The 18,485-nt window shown below is 49.3% G+C and overlaps 1 protein-coding gene across 8 annotated transcripts in view; it reads right to left on the bottom strand.

Annotated features, from left to right (window-relative positions):
* Positions 1-18,485, bottom strand: part of TSNARE1 (t-SNARE domain containing 1) — a 471,236-nt gene that overhangs the window by 413,622 nt on the left and 39,129 nt on the right. The window contains exon 1 of one of the 8 annotated variants that reach the window (XM_083823320.1): positions 12,236-12,516. The exons of the other annotated variants lie outside the window; for them this stretch is intronic. The gene's annotated coding sequence lies outside the window, so the exon portion shown is untranslated. Of the gene's footprint in view, positions 1-12,235; positions 12,517-18,485 lie in introns of those variants that run through there. 8 annotated transcript variants of the gene reach the window in all.

The raw sequence follows: 18,485 nt of genomic DNA, 5'->3' as shown, positions 1-18,485 counted from the left end.
CCTTGCAAACCCCAAATTTATTCAGAACGAGTGAAATCCACAGCCTCAGAACTCTCACAGGGCCTGTTTTGTTTTTTTTTCCCTCCTGTTTATAACTGTATGTTGTGTCCAACGGCGAGACAGCGGTGGCCAAGTTGTGATACACAGGTGGAAAGTTAAAGAGACAACCAGACATCTCCGTGCGTTGTGCCAGCGTCTGAAGGGAGGCATAAGGGAGTGGACCGTCCTTGCTGGCTCACGCAGGCAACTGGAAGATGCCCAGACATCCAGGTGGTGCCTTCAGCTGCTTGCCCAGCTCCGAGCATCTCCCTCAGCACCTCCAGCCACCCCCCTCAGCCCATCCTGCCTCAGCTGGGCAGGATAAAACACCTCTGACACGGAGACAAACAGCACCAGGCTGAGCGTATCGCAGTGGATGAGCAAAATTTAACTTGCAGAGCATGAGCTGCAGCTAGCCAAAAGCAAAGGGGTTCGTAAAGCAGCGTCCTGGCCCAACAGCTGCCCGAATCCCCTGCTGCCAAGAGCTGCCTCCCTCACACCGAGCGCAGGGCTGGCAAGGAGCTGGAGTATTTAAAAGCTGATTCAAGTTCTGCGTAGTTTTTAATGTGCATCCTTAGACTGCATGCGGTGAATGGCTGATGCAAGGGATGTGTTTCCGTGTCCGGAGGGGAGCTTTTGGAAGGGTGAGAACCAGCAGGACCCTCGCAGACGACAAGCAACGGACCCGTGTCCATCACAAAACCAGAAAATGGCCAAGCAGACCAGGACATCTTTTCAACAACTGACTTTCTAAATGCTGCGATTGTAATGTTTTCATCTTGGCAGGACACATTTAAACACCGGTGGATGAACAAATATCTGGTGAATTAGCAGAAAGTTAAGAGCCCAGACACCTCCCGTGAGCTGGAGCAGCCCAACAGGCATGAAAACCTGTAGGTGCAACCACAAAGGCGTAACCTGAAATTGCTCTGCCTTGATCATAACCCCAAACTCCAAGGTATCCCAGACGTTAGCTTTGGAAAAATGAAATGTGCAATCAGGTGTAAACAGCCATTACCAGCAAGAAGACTCAAGACAGGGCCAAACTCTTGCCAAAGTAAGAGAGCACTCTTCTCTAAAACCTCTGAGACTTTGCCTCTCTCTGTCTCTGGCACATTCCCCGTGGCTCTTTCCACAGGTGACGAACCCTCCCAAATTAGTGTATGGGCAGTGGGACTACAGAGCTCTTACAACTGCATGCACTCAGAAAAAAAGCAGCCCTATGGCTTAGGCTTCTGCTCAGGAATGAGTGTAGGTGCCACCAATAAAGTTAAGTTACCTAAAAATCTGCTGGACACCTACATTCTATAGAAAAATTGTACATTTATTTTAATGTAAGTAATCAGATCCAGCAGATTTTTTGTTTGTTTTTTAGACAGTTTTGTTGGTGGTGGTGTTTTTGGTTTTTTTTTTGTATTTTTTACCGAAGTTCAACATCTCATCGGAAAAGCAGCAGCAGCAAGAAACAGGGCAAAAAAGCCACAGAATAACTTAATCATAAAAGACAGAAAAGTCAACATTACTTTCTCCAGGTCATGACTTTTCAGAAGTTGGGATTTTGTTTGTTTTCTGCTGATTAGAGGGACATGCTGCCGGCAAAAACATGGGAAAATTATAGGTGGGTTCACAGCACAGCTCTCTGGCCAGTGAACTTCTGCCTGGCTAACGTTAGGAGCTTAAGAAACCCTACCACAGCAGCACCAAATCTGATTTAACCAGGTAACAGAGTCAGAAAGTTCTTCGCTGTCAAGATTAATTACGACATAACAGAAGGTCTATCACCTGTAAATATAAAATATTAACTCTCAAAAGCAATTTCAAAACATGTTCATTTTTTCAAGGGAGAGAATTGTTTACCCACTCAATGCCATGAGTCAGCTGCTCTGATTACTACCTAACTTTTTCCTCCCCTTGTTCTCTTATAATTAGATTACAAAATAAAATGATTACAGCGTACTGCAAACAACACATCAGCCTATAGATTCCCCTCCCTCCTTCCCCCTCCCTTTTTAACATACGTAATTACCTGCTCATTTAGACAGTAAACTCTGGTGGTTTGCCTTTCATTATGGTTACCCTACAGCAGCAGCTGCAGAGGCTGCACAGCCTGCTGCAAATACAGAGCTTAGAAGATGATACGAGCCCTCTATCAGAGACATCATGCATGAGGATGGTTGTGAGAGGAAAGAGAAATGATGCCAGCTGGACCCCTTAGCCCAGACTCTACAGAGTAGGTCCAAGCAAACTAAAGATCAGCCAAGGGAAAATATTTCAATCATCTCCCTAAGATCACAGAATCATTAAGGTTGGAAACGACCTTCAAGACCATCTGGTCCAACCATCACCCTACTACCCCCACTGCACAGGCTCCCACTTCCAGTACAACCCAAGGGATATCCACCATGGAAACATGGCTCAACGGCATGCCTGGAGGGGTCAGCAGAAGCATCTGGGAGCCACCACTGTGCAAGAACGGGTTTTCCTATCCAGCAGGGCTTTCTAACATCGAGTTTCTTCTTCTATCTGCTTTCACTTTTCCTCACTGGAGCACACCACGAAGACACCCAGTCCTAAGAAGATAGCACAGGTCCAAAGAAGAAATAAGGGCCAGGGAGCAGGACAGTGCTGGAGAGGTAATTTCATTAACTAGAAGCCAACTTTTCTCAACAGAAGAGATTCAAAGACGGCAAGTCCAAGGACCCCCACAGAGCTGGAGTCTGGAGTCCTCCCCCGAATGAAGACATGGGGTCAACACCCCTGAGCCCAGTTGCCTTCTGAGGTCACCCCTTCATGTCTAGCAAAGTCCAACCCCACCACCAAGATCTAGCTGACTGTAAGAAACAAGTTAATGTGCACTCACAAAATCTAGCAAAAACCAAGGGGGCTATGAAAATACACACCCCAAGAGGCACCCAAACACCAGCTGCGGAGGAAGGACACCTCCAGGCCAGAAGGGTGCTGACGATTTTCAAGCAACTTGTGCAAGCTCTGGACAGTCAGCACTTCACAGTGTGATGCAGTTTTTACCTTCACTAATAACTTGCATTACTAAACGTGTGCAGTACACAGCAAGTGCTGCTGGAGATGCAGCCTTGCTTTGTTTACGATAGACCATGGGGCCATTTTTCAGTCCCAGGGATGCGTTAATACATCTGTCTCTCAACTCCACAGTCTGCCCAGACTGTTTCTTACCCATTTTTTGCTACTGTCATTACCCTATTACTGTTGGAACAAAAAAGGCTAACACATGATTTTGCAGACCATTTAAGAGACAAGGAATCAATGGAAATAACACCCTTTCTCTACCTGGCACCAGGAGAGCATGCAGTTTTTGTTTTAGAAGTACACTCATATGCCAAATTTACTAATCCCTAGAGAAATCAACATCCCCAGCTACCCGTTGTTGTTTGGCAACAGAGGGCTTCCACTTGCCTTAGTTAACTGAGCTTTGGTAGATACATGATGTCTTTTTTTATCATAAAAATGCCTACAACATGACAATAGGCTTGTTAAAAGTGCAGGGGAAGAAACAGACTGTTCAATGCTACTTGCAAAAGATTAACAGGAAAGCACAGGTATTTAAAACTATTTTCTAATCACTTCTAGATATCCCTCCCCATACACAGACCAAAGTCCTACTAGCCTCTAAACAACTGCACCTTGCTGAGAAGTAATAATGCTGGCAGGCAGACACAAAATTCTGCAATTGGCAAGGAAATACGGTGGGTGCAACAGCCTCCAGCTCAACTGCTCTGGGGAAGGGTTGACCTGGCCTCTCTCCCTCCGTGCTTCCTTCCCTCCTGGAGGACAGGAGGAGGGGGTCCCTTAACACAGTCTTTGACCGCTTGCACCATCAGAGCCAGCCTTGGCCAATTTTTGGCCCTGTCTCTTTCCCATGTATCACAATTTTGTCTAATTGGTGGCAAGATTTCTACTCAACTGACTCCTCTCGTTCCAGATGGAGAAAGACTGACATCACCAGAGCTCAAATGTAGGAAAGCTGTAAAGCCTCCTGCTTCAGTTAATGAAATGTATTGCCCCCAACTTTGGGAAAAACAGCCATCCAGAATCTGAGCATTGCAGTTCTCCAGGATACGAGAACTATGTTCCAACAGATATTGATCAGCCCGTTCCCCCAGCACTTGGCTGTGCTCCTGCAGAATTTGAGGACTGCACTTCTCCAGCATCTGAGGATTCAAAGAATGAAGACTGTATTTCTATACACACAGTCCAAGACCTGTGTGCTTGGGATGCAAAGACTCCTGGAAATGCAGTGAAGAAAATGAGCCCATTCAGAGTGCTTCAGTCGTGAAAAGCCGAACTGGACTCATGGAGGACAAGTTTGGACATTCAGACCATAGTTCTTACGATTAGATTTGCAAGGAAACACGTTGACAGTACTGGACTGAGGTCTGGATTCTTCCCTTCTCCCTCAGCTGGCTTTAAACCAACCTTGTAATTCTGCTGTTACTCAGACAAATCTGATTCTTCACTTGGTTTGAAGAATTGACTGGAAACCTGAAGAGAAGTCTCCCTGGTGACTTGTTTTCCAGAGATGTGCCCTTCTCTACCCTTTGTGTTGCAGAAGGTCTTCCAGAAGGACCTGTTTAGGAACTTCTTGGAAAGCTGACATGGTAGTTAACCCCAAGAAGAGTTCCACCCCTACCTCTCTTTGTTTCCACTAAAAGGTGTTTACAGGACCTTAGGGATAGCTGGAGGCCCGATCAGGCCCCAGACCTCAGTCCCCATCTTGTGTGGTTCACGCACCTAAGTGAATGGACAAGGGCGAGGGCAAACACCCTAAGAGCTTGGTGGACATCACACCTAAGCCTTCATCTAACGTCTGTAACGTTAAGAAAGATGCAGCTTAACTTAGTAGAACGGCATGATTTTCACTCTAGTGTTTGCTCAGGATGAGGCATTGAGCTAGAAGTCAATTCAAACTACACGAAGGGAAGACAACTGTACTGAAGAACATGCAGCAATTTTTACTTACGACTGTTTTGGTTTAGAAGGAAAAAAGTAAGCAAAGCAGAACATTGCTAGCAAATGGGTAGAGCCCTATCTGTAACTACCAAGACTGTTCATTAATGGCAATTAGATGCATTTTCTGCAATACCAGCATTCAATTGTATCTGAAATGAGACGTAGTACTTTTCAAAGATGTTTTTAATATATTACAGGTGTAAAGTGCTGCTTGTAGTTTTCACGAAGCATCTTTTCTTACAGAATGCTTAATAAAACTATTTTTCCTTATTACTGAAAAGGTATTACCGAGTATCACAGTGAACTGGGATTGTTCATATAATGCATTTCCCTGCTTAAGTATATCTTAATGTTCATTCTGCAGCTGAAACCTACAGCTTTGTATTCTAACCCTGCTGTAAACAAAGACAAATTGCTGGTGCCTCTTCAGAAGAAAGAGATGATGGTGATTACGATCCCACTTCCTAACTGCCCTTCTTCAGGGAAAAAAAAAAAAAGAAACAAACCTTTTCATCTTCTTCTCAGATGGATCATTGTTTTGCTGTGAAGTCTCCCTAGGCTGTTCACATCCTTCTTAGCCTAGTTTCTCATGAGTGAAGGCGGTATTGTCGAATTTTACAGCCATCAGGACAACAACCCCCTCAATTTACCTATCTACTGGCCCCATGGCCATTTGGTTCTGGATCCTCCAGGGCCTCCTATGATGTGGGACATGTTACTGCCTACTCATCAGCTGGTTAGTGATTGTTAGCTGCTTTGCTATGAGCTCCTTCACAATGGTAGGTGGGGCTTCTCCCTACCTACAGGGCACCAGGGAAGAAAAGAGATGGGAAATGGATGGGGATAGGGCAATGACGGTGCTTGGCAGGGCTGGCAGAAGTAGAGGATACAAAGGGACCTAAAAGTGCTGCCTCTGGCTGTGACAGGGTGAAACAGGGACCTGGTGGGGGCTCTCCCAGGATGATGTGGCTGCACTACGTCCTGGATGTGCTGTAACCTGAAAAGGAACCGTTCAATCTCCATTTGAGTTGGTGTGGTGTTTTTACTCAGCTGGGCAGCCAAGCTCCACCTCAACCGCTCTCTCACTCCCCTTCCTCAAAGGAAAAGGGGAGAAAATACGATGGGAAGGGCTCAAGGGTTGAGATAAGGACAGAGAGATCACCCAACAATTATTGTCACGGGCAAAACAGACTCAGAGTAGGGAGATTAGTAAAATGTATTGCCTATTACTAACAAGCTAGAGCAGTGAAAAACAAAGTAAAGAAACCAAAAATACCTCCCCGCCCATCCAACCTCTTCTACATCCTCCTCCCCAGTGGTAGGGGAACAGGGAATGGGGGCTGTGGTCAGTCCCTGGCGCTCCAGCTCCGCCACTCCTTCATGGCGTGGGCTGCCCACAGGCAGCAGCTCTTCAACACCTGCTCCCACACGGCTCCGTCCCACGGGGTCCATCCCCTAGAAGCAAACTGCTCCAGCACGGGTCCCCCCCGGGCGGCAGCTCCCCCCAGACCCCCTGCTCCTGCGTGGGCTCCTCTCCACGGGCTGCAGCTCCGGCCCGGGGCCTGCTCCTGCGGGGGCTCTCCATGGGCCGCAGCCTCCTCCAGGCCACATCCACCTGCTCCACCGGGGGCTCCTCCACGGGCTGCAGCGTGGAGATCTGCTCCGTGTGGGACCCGTGGGCTGCAGGGGGACAGCCTGCTCCACCAGGGGCCTCTCCACAGGCCGCAGGGGAACTGCTGCTGCGTGCCTGGAGCACCTCCTGCCCTCCTGCTGCACTCACCTTGGGGGCTGCAGGGATCGTTCTCACCCCTCTCTCCCAGCTGCTGTTGCCCAGCAGGTTTTTGTTTTGTCTTGTTTTGTTTTCCCCTTTCTTAAATCTGCTCTCACAGAGGCACAAACAACATCACTTATTGGCCCAGCTCTGGCCAGCAGCGGGGCCCTTATCTAACATGGGGCAGCTTCTGGATTCTTCTCGCAGAGAGCCACCCCTATAGCCCCCCGCTACCAAACCTTGCCACGTAAACCCACTACAGCTGGTCATGACAATTCTACTGCGGACTGCAGTGTGGCAGTCAGTGGGATTGAGTGCACCCTCAGCAAGTCTGACGATGACACCGAGCTGGGTGGTGCGGTCGACATGCTGAAGGGAAGGGATGCCATCCAGAGGGACCTGGGCAGACCTGAGAGGTGGGCCTGGGAGATCCTCATGAAGTTCAACAAGGCCAAGTGCGAGGTTCTGCATCTGGGCTGGGGCAATCCCAAGCACAAACACAGGCTGTGTGGAAAATGGCTTGAGAGCAGCCCTGAGGAGAAGAACCTGGGGATGTTGGTTGACGAGAAGCCCAACATGAGCTGGCAATGTGCGCTTGCAGCCCAGAAAGCCAATCATATCCTGGGCTGCATCAAAAGTAGCATGGCCAGCAGGGCGATGGAGGGGATTGAGGTGATTGTCCCCCTCCTCTGTTCTTGTGAGACCCCAGCTGGAGTGCTACATTCAGCTCTGGGGCCCCCAGTAGGGTATGGACCTGTTGGAGTGGGTCCAAGAGAAGGCCACAAGGATCATCAAGGGGCTGGAGCACCTCTCCTGTGAAGAAAGAATGAGAAATTCGGGTTTATTTAGCCTAGAGAAGAGAAGGCTCTGGGAGAAGAGAAGGCCTTATAGCAGCCTTCCAGTATTTGAAGGGTCCCTACAAGAAAGATGGGAAGAGACTATTCACTAGGGTGCGTAGTGATAGGAGAAGGAGAAACAACAGTTTTAAACTGGAAGAGGGTAGATTCCAGCTGGGTGTAAGGAGGAAATTCCTTACCCTGAAACCTGCTCCTGTGTAGAGAAGGTGTTTCAACACAAAAAGAAATCCAGAACTCACAAAAGAGAAAGCCCAGGGATACAGCTAACTTAAAATATGTTGATGTGCCCTGAAAACCAGAGGCTGCAGCCAGAACTGCCAAAAAGTCATGCCTGACACAGGACAGATTCATTGGCAGCTCACTGCAAAAGGTAAGGTGGTTGCACAGATGTCTTCATTTTTAAGACACTATCGTGGAGGCTGGGTTTCTGCAAATTCCAGGTCAAACAAGAAAAATCAGTCCCTCCATTTCTTTAAAAGATAAATGTGTGAATAAATAAGTTTGTTGTCAACCCTGCGGTTGGGATGTGTGGAGGGAGGACAAAGACAGTTTCATCTTCCTCTGTCCCATCTGAGCTGCAAAACAGGGCACTGACAGCCTGAAAAATGTGATGGCAGCCGCCAGCAGACTTATGATGCTGCAGGAGAGCAATCAACAGAGCATTTCCACGGTTCATACGTTTTCAGGTGCCAGTGCTTTGTCCAAACACCTGCCCAGCACAGGAAAGCTCTCATCAGTCCTTTAACACATGGTAGAGATGAAGCTCATTTCTGAAAAGCACAAACATCCAAGAGCTGTCCTTAGCAATAACTGCATGCCTCTGTATTCCCCCGCATCTCAAAGCGAAGATAAATCCCCAACACCCAAGTTTTAGCTATCTGAGGAGTGCTCCCAAACACGAGAAGCGACAGCACTGCTCACACCCAAGCACGAGGAGCTTTCCATCTAGTTGCATGCTCCGTGCTGCCAAACCCCACTCACGTTGATGACGTGGGAGAACACCTTCCTACTTCTTGGGGGAAGACCGGGAGTTTTGTGCAGATCCCGGGTCACCTGGGGACGGCGTTTCTCAAGAGGGACAACCGAAGAAGCTGAGGGTGGCAGCTCTTCCAAAGCAACGAGGACTACGGCGCAGCGATCGCCCATCCCAACACACGTTCAGCACAGCTGTCACTGCAAGGGAGGTTTGCTACCCGAATGCCGCTCTGGTTATCTCCTTCACCTGCAGTAACACAAGTGTCGAGACGCAGGGAAAAACACCACGATGGGATCCTTTTTGAAGGCAAAGCCCTGTTAACTGAGCAGAAACTGTCACATGGGTGAACTCAGGACAAAAATTACCCCAACGCTTAAACATTACCCAAAATACTGGTTTGAGAAAGCACACAATACGCTAACAGCCTGGTGACACTGCCCGTTGCTATAAGGTCGATGGTCTGCTGGAAGCTAAACCTCCGGACATCCAGAGTAACGCAGGTGTGTGTGCTTACAGGGAGCAGATTTGTTGGGTCACCACAGCATCCCCATCACCCGCTGACAGCCAGGCCAGTTGCACGCCATCTGCTCTTCCCCTTCTACACACACTCAGCAGCATCCCATAAAGCAATACTACGGCTGGGAATCACCTGTGGGATGAAGATAGGAAGCAGCATGCCGGGAGAGGAACAGCAGCACCCCAAGTCCAGCAGCAAGTCCCTATCATTAGCTCTGAGCTCTCGTGCACGCTCTTGGGACAAGCAGTTTCCCCATTCCTTAGTGCCCCTTACAACAAAAGAAGTATCCCTACGGAAAACAGCCCTTGCAAAGACCAGAGGGACCAGAGGGGATGAAGAGGAAACGCAACAAGATCTAGCAAGGAGCAGGGGCACAGTGAGGGCATCACCACCTGGAAGCTATGCCTCCATTTGTTTTAGCAAACCAAAATATCTTATATATAGTTCTGTGCACGCGTATGTATTCTTATACACTGATATAAACCCGATTTTTCCAATCATCATGCCTCTGTCTGAAAGCACAGATGACCAGACAGAGACTAGGAGAAAGAAAACCACTCGGCCATGTAAGAAATGTTGGCGTGCTGAAGCTGATGCTCGCCGTTCCTACCCAAAGAGGTCCAGGTGCAGATTTAGCCCCCGTCAATCTCTCACTTGTGTCACTTGGCTGGCAGAGGCATGGGTCAGGCCACCTGAAGGGTGTCCCCTGGGGGACCTGCTGGTGTATTTAGCACAGAGTGGCCTCTCTGGACCTCAGCACAGCCTGTGGCAAACACGTGGAAGGAGAGAGCCAGGGCCAGGGAGCACGCTACTTTTTGCTCCAGCTCCAAGGCTGCCTTCACCAGCGTTGGCTCCACGCAGATCCCACGTGCAAATTGAGGAGCTAAAAACCAACTCAGCTGCCTGGACTTTAAAAGGTATCAAGAGGTGAAAAACAGCAAGCCTGGGCACGCAGAGATACGGCCTTGCTGCTGCAGATGTCCTTCTGTAGCTGTGCTCCCAGATGACCACACGTTGCACTACCCAACAATGAGGCTTCCAAGAGCATCCCAAGCCCAACCAGCACCTGGGGTGACCCTTCCCAAACAGATCATAGAATCACAGAATGGTTTGGGTTGGAAGAGACCTCAAAGATCATCTAATTCCACCCCCCTGCCGTGGGCAAGGACACCACGAAGACACCACAGAGCTGGTTCTGAAGTCAGATGGAGTTATCAACTCAACAGGGCCCAACACGCTGTTAGCCCATCTTGTGGGAGCTTCACCCGCTGCCGACACCAAGCCCACATCTCTCCAAGCCTGGAGCCTTCACACTCATCACGTTTGACGTTCTTCATCATCGCCACCACCGACCGCCAGCCAGCACCACCCTGCGGAAGCAAGTTCAAAGCAAGATGCGGTAAGGCACAGAGATGCCACATAAGTCCATCCACCCCCACCCTAAAAAAAAAAAAAAATAAATCTTGACTACAGCAGCTGTAAACTGGTTTCTACCACGCTGGTCTAGGCAGCTCCTAGAGGCCGCATTCCCACGCAGCCGGTCCTTTCTGCCACGCAGAAGAAACTGCATGTCAAAGCAAGAGATGGAAAGGGAAAGCTATAAAGCTGAGAAGACGCCTTCAGCAAAATTTTAAAGCACGACTAGCTAGCACTGAAAGCCAAATACTGTGGTTTTCAGCCCAGTTCCTTGTAGGAAGACAGTTTGTGCCATCCCCCTCCATCCAAACACGGTGCCGGGAGGCTGTTCAGGAGAACAGCAACGCTGCTGATGCTCTCCACGAATCCTGCTGCGAGGAGTGCCAGGAGCAATGGGCAGTGGCATTTAGAGCAGCCTCACCTGGATTAAAAGGGGCACCCATACTGCTGAGCCAGCACCGGTGCTCCTGCAGGTAACGCTGGAGCCTGCAGGAATGGCTGTGCAAAGCTCTGCTCCCTCTCCAAACACGAGCCACGCAGGTGGTGAATCGCGGATGCTGTCCCAAGGGGCATCGTGGACGATGCCACGTAAATCCGCACCTCCGAGCGGAGGTGAACCAGATGGGAGGGAAAAGTAAAAAGCACAGTCCCAGGAAAAGCAAGCAGAGCTTCGCTTCTGCTCTCCTGGCCAAGAACGGAGCTGCCTCTTGTGGATCTGCTGCTGAAGCAGATGGCAAATCCCCCGGGAGGTGACCTGAGCATCAGCAGGCATCGCTGCCAGGACCCAGGAGATGAGAGCACACTCGGGCACCGTGGTGCAGGACCAGCCATCCCATGCTTGCCTTTCACACCACACGGGGTCCCAACCAAGCTTTACTCGCTCTGGCGAGAGTTTCCAAGACGAGGAATGTGAAGTTAAACCCAAAAACCTACAACAATGCAATTCTCAGCGATTTCAGGGACTTCTGCACTGCATCTTTAAGCACCCAAGTTTCAGAACGCTGCCATCATCCATATTTCATTTTTTCTGTACATAGCTAGCTCTAGACATCCAAGACATGAAACCATCAAGTGACAAGCACAATGACAACAGCAGGGAACACAAAAATGTGGCTACAGCTGAGACACCTCCAGGATAATGCTGTTCTCTCTATGAGTCAAGCTAAGGCACGACGCACAGGGACTCCTTCCCCAGCCTCGCCATCATATCAGCACGCAGAAAATCACCAAACCCTGCTTCACTAGCGTCTGCAGGGCGGTTGTGTACTGCCTGGTTTGGCACAGGAACCAAGGATGTGGGAGTGAAAAAAAGACAACTAGCCAGACCACCAGCTATGCCTGAGTAGGTAAACAGGTGGCTTTTTAATTGAGTTAGATCAGTGGTATTTCTAATCGCGTTAGCGCAGGCACTTAAAACAGCAACTCCCAACAGGACTGTAGTTGGGGGAGAGTTTAGAGAGAATAAAAGGCCTGGCCAGGAAGGCTTTGTTTTGGAGAAGGAGGAGCTCAAAACTTTCATAAAGCAGTTCACAACTCGTTCAAAAAGAGGGTGAAGCATCTATCTGTGAACGAGAGCTGGGAGTAATGCGCTTCCCAAGGCAAACACACAACACTTGTGTCTGCCGGAGCCTCATCCTTGCGCAGATGGCCCACACCTGCAGAGATGCTCTTACCAAGTGCTTCCTAAGTCCTGTTCTGCTGGTCACATAAGACTTTTTAGTACTGGGATGAATCATTTCATCGTATCATAGACACCACTGAGGCGTGAGCTCTGGTGTCCAGCAGCATCCTGCAGCCTGAGCCGTGCTGTACGGTCGGGTACAAAACCAACTGCTGATTCTCACAACATCTCTGCCGAGTATGGGAACAGAGCCTCCTTTTTAAAAACTGGGGACACGAAGCTGTAAAGGTGCTACAGGGATTCAAGACTTCCAGATCAGCACAGGTGCATAGGCAGAGAGCTGGCGTTTGTTGCAAAGTACCTGTGAAAAAGAAATTGAAATCCATCGTGAGAAATAGGAATCACTTCTTTAACTGCACTGTTTCCTTTAGGACTCTGGCCACGACCCAGTTAAGAGTTTCAGCTTATGTTCAGTTTGAGGGAACACAAAGATCCTGGTTGAATGAGGATCTGCACTTCTCACCAGCAGGTTGTTGCTGTCTCGCTTGCTTACACACACATCCACACAACCTACCTCGCAAGAACTCCCATTTTTAGCTTTTATTCCACGAACTCTCCTCCTTGAAACGCAACCCCTCTTGGCTGTAAAGGCACTTGATTCCCCTAGCAGGAAAAAATACCGATGCATCGCCAAGAGGCAGGTCCTGCATCCGCCGAAAACTGAGCAGCTTTTGAGATGCAACCCAGAGCTGTGCCTACAGCTCCGGGGTTTTCTCCGCAGACACTCAGATGATGCAAGATGAGCATTAGCCAGATAAATGGTGGATTCCTCCAGGTATCCATCTACCTTGCAACAGCCATTTAGCAGGCCGTATTTCTTAATTTACTCCTTTACAAAGAAAATGCAGCGCCCATTTATCAGGCTGTTAGCAGAAAAAGCCTTTTTCTTAGCATCCTACCCACTGCTTTGTGCAAATAACACCGACACGGAAGCCCTCCGATACCACTCTGGTCATCGTTTGCTGAATGCAATAGTATTTTTAGGGTATTAATAACACTTCTTATATATAAAGCTTGCTTAAAAATGGATGCAATTTCCCCAAGCAGAAATCCGAGATAAAACTGCAGCAGTGATTTCCAGCTGCCCGGAGCAGCAATGCCAGCCTTCGGTGACCCCTCCGAACGTACCAGGCCAATTACACGCAGTGACAGCAGGCGTTCCCCTCCTGCATCGGCTTCTTCTTGTTGCTGGCTGTGAGAAACGTCAAAAGGTCGTGCAACAAGTACACGTTATCACACCCGTCAGGCTACAGACAACCGGCCTAGAGGTTTAATCAAGATTTAGATCAAATTGTGCAAGGTGTTTTTGCAGACGCCGATCTTACTGAGTTGTTACAGCTAGAGGACATAAATCCCAAACACGGTCCTGTTTAACCTAAGAAAATCCCCACCAGGAAGCTCAGCTCGACCCTTTCCCTCCATCCCCTTGCTCTTTATGAGCAGACAAGTTGCAATCCAGGTAGCCCTGTGCCACCCATGATGTCCCCGGGTGCAACTTCTTGTTGTGCAACACCATCACAGCTCTGGCCGTTAGGATGCTGTTTCTGCTGGGCATCCTTCACCGCCTCTTTAGGAAGGTAAATAAGCAGCAGGGGCTGAAAGTGGGGAATCTGTGGCTTGTGAGCACAGGTGCTTTCAGCTGCGAGCCTCTTCCTCTCCAGGAACATAAATTTAGGAAGGGTATGATGAAAAGCAGAGAGGAAACCACTGGTTTTCTGCATCTTACCGTCAGTGAGAGATGCACTTCGAGCTGAATTTCAGCGCTCACATTCTCACCGTTCCTGTTTACTGCAGGGCATTGCTAAGAGCAGCTAAAACCCAGGCGATTCTCCACTGGGAGAAGGAAATACAGGAGCGTGCACTTCGACAGCCTGAAGCCTCGCACAGGCTCTCCCAGGCAACGAGATCCACAAAATGAGCTCATCCTACCAGTGCCCACAGGGGCTCAGTAACTCCAAATCCCATCTGCTACCCAAACAGGGAAGCTATTCCCTCCTCGTGAAATGTTTACAGGGAGGGAAAACCACCTCAACCACCCAGCTCACCAGTCACCCAGGTGCTTTGAGGCTTCTCCAATCTGCTCCACCTACGCCTGTGTGCTTTCCCAAGCAGAGCAAAACAGCAGACTCGGAGGGGAGAGATCCATCTGGAAAGCAAACGCTGCAAAAAGCATCCCGCCCTTCAGCCGGGATGAGCGTGCCCGGGGTGATGCTGGCCGCTTGCGCTCTTCCCCGAGGATCTGGAGCACTAAATACTGAGCGGGAGATGACAGAGGGGAGCACAGTAAAGCTCAGCGAGGAAGGAAGGGTGGCTGGAAGAAAGCGTGCCAAAGCTTCAGACGGCAGGAGGAAAGGAGGCTTTCCCGAGGTGGACAAACTCACCACGGATTTCAGTCCCTATACACCGATATAAAACTACGATGAAAATATCAAAGGCCATCTATCCTCCAGTTCCTTGTGCTCCCCCACCTGCTTGGGACCAGGAAGGTGACAACCTTTTCTGAAACTCAAAGAAAACGCAACCACCTAAGTCTTATGCATTTGAGCTTTTTCTTTTTTTTTTCTCCTCCCTTTTTTCCTTTTCTTTTTTGTTTGAAGCACTCATCCGTGTAAGGAAACAACTTCTGTCTGCACCTATAGAGGAAATGCTACGGACTGTTTAGGTGGGATTAATTTCAGGAGTGTGGCCAGGACCGAGGAAATTGGTGGAAGAAATCCTTCATGGTTGGATGATGAGGTTGCAGTTGTATGAGTAATTGAGTTACGTGCCCAGCACCTTGGCTGTGGGTGACGCTCATTCCTTCCCTCCCTTTTTGAATGGAAAATGTCATCCAAACACACAAACATGCTATTTACTTTAAAAAATAACGAGTTGGAGGCATAGATTTCCTCTTGCTTGTACAACGTCCAATACAGCTGCTGTCCAGAACAGTTTGCCTGCTGGGTTCTCCACGAACGTCCCTGATTGGCATCACAACCATGCCTGTCAGATGTACACATCCCCTGAAACCTAAATTGCCTCCAGGATGGAAACTGGGACAGTGCCAAGGGAAATCAGCCATCAAAACCATTACTCTGCACACCTGTGCTACAAAAAAACTAGGTAAAGCAGGAGAGATCTGAGACATTTGCTTCAAACCCCGTTACCTCGCGGAGGTCTGGTCCCCATTCCCACCCTATCCAGCCGTCCTCGCGCCTCCTCGTGTGTTTGTCTTCACCACACCCTACGAAGCTGAGAAGTGCATGAGCCACGTTTCACGAGTAAGGCAGTAAGAAGAAGGTGGTGGGGTCACAGAGGGATCAGCCCAGGCTTCCCCGCTCCAAGCTCCTCGCTGCTGGCCACCTCTCGTTTCCATGCACGGCCCTAAATGCACCGCGGGGACCAAGTGCGGCGACACCGCTCCTCGCAGCTTGAAGTGGTGCAAGTCTTCTCAGAAAGAGCAGTCAGGCATCGGGACGGGTTGCCCAGGGAGGTGGTGGAGTCACTGTCCCTGGGGGTGTTCAAGCGAAGGTTGGATGTGGTGCTTAGGGCCGTGGTTTAGTGGGTGACATTGGTGGTAGGGGGATGGTTGGACCAGATGATCTTGAAGGTCTCTTCCAACCCTAATGATTCTATGGTTTTATAATTCTAAGTCGATTGCAGCCAGCTCCCCCTCCCGAGCGACCAAACGCCTGCACACAGAGGCTACGTGACGTTTTTGTGCTGTCAAAGAAACCGGAGGGGAAGAAGAAGGGCCCTTTTTGGAAGATGTCTCCCCTCCATCTGGACCCATCGCCTCCCATTACTCAGCCGCCTTTCTGGGAATTCTCCGTGCCTTCCCCTCTGCCATGCCCAGGCACTGGATGTGAAAATAGCTTACGACAGTTCCTGCTGGCGTGACATCGACTCTGTTCCTCCTGGAGGATGAATTAGCAGATGGCACCAGCGGAAGATGGCTGAACGAGAGAGCTGGACAACTGGAGTCTTTCCGATCCAGTAACTACAGCCCAAAAGACCAAGGATGCAAAGATCCTTCAGGGTCAGAACCTCTTTCCTAGGAGCAGAAATGGGGTCAAGAAGGTATCTGCTGCCTGTTGCATGCGGTTACTGATGGGGTATGCAGGCTAATTTATCTCTGCATGGTTTCACCATTCCCCAAAGCCTTGCTTCGTTTGCTTATCCCCCAGTCGACCCCCTGTACTACTCCAGTAAAATATCCAAAATACCAAGGAGCTTTTTGAAGTTAATACGATGCGCTCACGAGCATCCTCCGTCACGCAGAACTAAAATTAAAACGTACACTTGGCCTCGCCTCACTCCCTGAAATTCGGCGTGCGAGGAGGAGATCCACGGTGTGGAAACTTCCCCGTCAAGAGATTCCCGACAGCAGGAAGAGCAGGGCTCTGCCACCAGCAGGCTCCACAGCAAGGTCCCAGCTCCACCACCATGCCTCTCCTAGCAGAACGTTTTGTTGTAGGAGCTAACCCTTTTTGGAGAAGAAAGGATATATCCACAGCAAGGTGTAAATGCAAGAAAATATCATCACCTTCAGAAATACAGGTTCGGTGGCTTGGTTTTTTTTTGCAGATGACCTCCTTGTCCATGTGTTTGACAGTTTCTTTACGTCTCTTTCCACTACCAGGACCACAGCAAGAAAACTGAGACCATCTCAGACGCTTTCTGGCTCAGCAAACACAGCTGCCTGCACTTAGGATGCATATTTTGGGGTTGAAATTGAGATGCAAACTGCTGCTAAAATAACCGCCAGAGAGGAGCGGTTGCTTTTTCTCCTGAAATACAGAGACACTTCCCATTTCTTCCCTGTCTCCCGACTAATTTTTACCAGCCTATAGAAGGACATACGAATGGCGTGACTCAGACTGAGAATCACCTTCTCCCCAGCACAGAAACACACACGTGCACCCCAGAGGAGCTGGGTCTTCTGTCTACGGCCACCAGTCTTAAACTAACCCCACCGGCACAGCTCCGTGTGACGTGTCTCTAAGAAAACACAAACAAGGCATAAAGAAGCAAAAGTAGCAAGAACCAGAAAATAAAACTGCAGGACTGTCCTGGCTGTGATGAACAGGAGTTTTCCTCTACTCCATCACAGCATCCAATGGAGCATCCAAGGAGCCACCAAGCCAAACACAAGGATCCTCATCCTGTGTGCAGAGGAGAAACGTGGATGGACCAGAGGGAATGGCCTCAGGTTGTGCCAGGAGAGGTTTAGGTTGGAAATGAGGAGACATTTCTTCTCAGAAAGAGCAGTCAGGCATTGGGATGGGTTGCCCAGGGAGGTGGTGGAGTCACCGTCCCTTGGGGTGTTCAAGGAAAGGTTGGACGTGGTGCTTAGGGACATGGTTTAGTGGGTGACACTGGTGGTAGGGGGATGGTTGGACCAGATGATCTTGGAGGTCTCTTCCAACCTTAATGATTCTGTGATTCTAAGTCTGACACTTGTGCATGGAGTAGGCTGTGTGGGGTCGTGTCAGAATCATCCACGTGGTCAGGGGATTCAAGTTATGCTTAGGAAAGGGGTGAAGACAACATCCCTTTGTCATGCCTGCAATAGCTCATATAATACGTTGGCTCACCTGCTTCATGAACTCTTAACTTCTGGAACACATCTCTAGAAAGAGTCATCTGGCATTTATTTATCTTTTTTTCATTGCCTCCAGTTTTACTGCATTCTCATCGTGGTGCCCCAACACCCACACATTTAAAAAAACAGAGTGGGGATCAGAAGGACCACACACAGAGGCACCAGGAGAAGATTATTCCTCTGATGCAGGAGGCCAGATCCAACAAGAGCTCCTCGTTGTGCTGTGGAAGTCCTCCCAAAGCAGCAACACCAGGTGTCAGAGCACGAACCCACTGCAGAAATGCAAAATTCATTTGAAAACTCGATCTCGCTGATACGCCAGGCCCTCCTGCACCGCTGCTGGGTATTGATGCAGATGTTGCAGCCCCTAGGGCGCATTTCCAGCGCTGTTTGCTCAGTTCCAATTCCTCCTTACTCCCGATACAGCTGACAGCAACACGAGAAGGATCCAGATTCAGTGCAGGGGAAGACGGCTCTCAAAGATATATCTGTATCACCTCATTGCAGCAAGGTCTTCAGAGTCAGTTATCTGATGCTTTAGACACTCCTGTAATGTTATTTATGAATTTAAAAATGCGTACAGGCTTCAACACCCTCTCCCAGTCGCTCTCTATTTGCATGTGAATGTAATTTAACACAATTAGGCAGGACAGAAAGC

This window comes from Anser anser (genome assembly GCF_964211835.1).
Source record: "Anser anser genome assembly, chromosome: 2".
NCBI classification, from domain to species: Eukaryota; Metazoa; Chordata; class Aves; order Anseriformes; family Anatidae; genus Anser; species Anser anser.
Note: the sequence above shows the minus strand (reverse complement) of the source record. Positions and strands in the feature narration are given on the sequence as shown.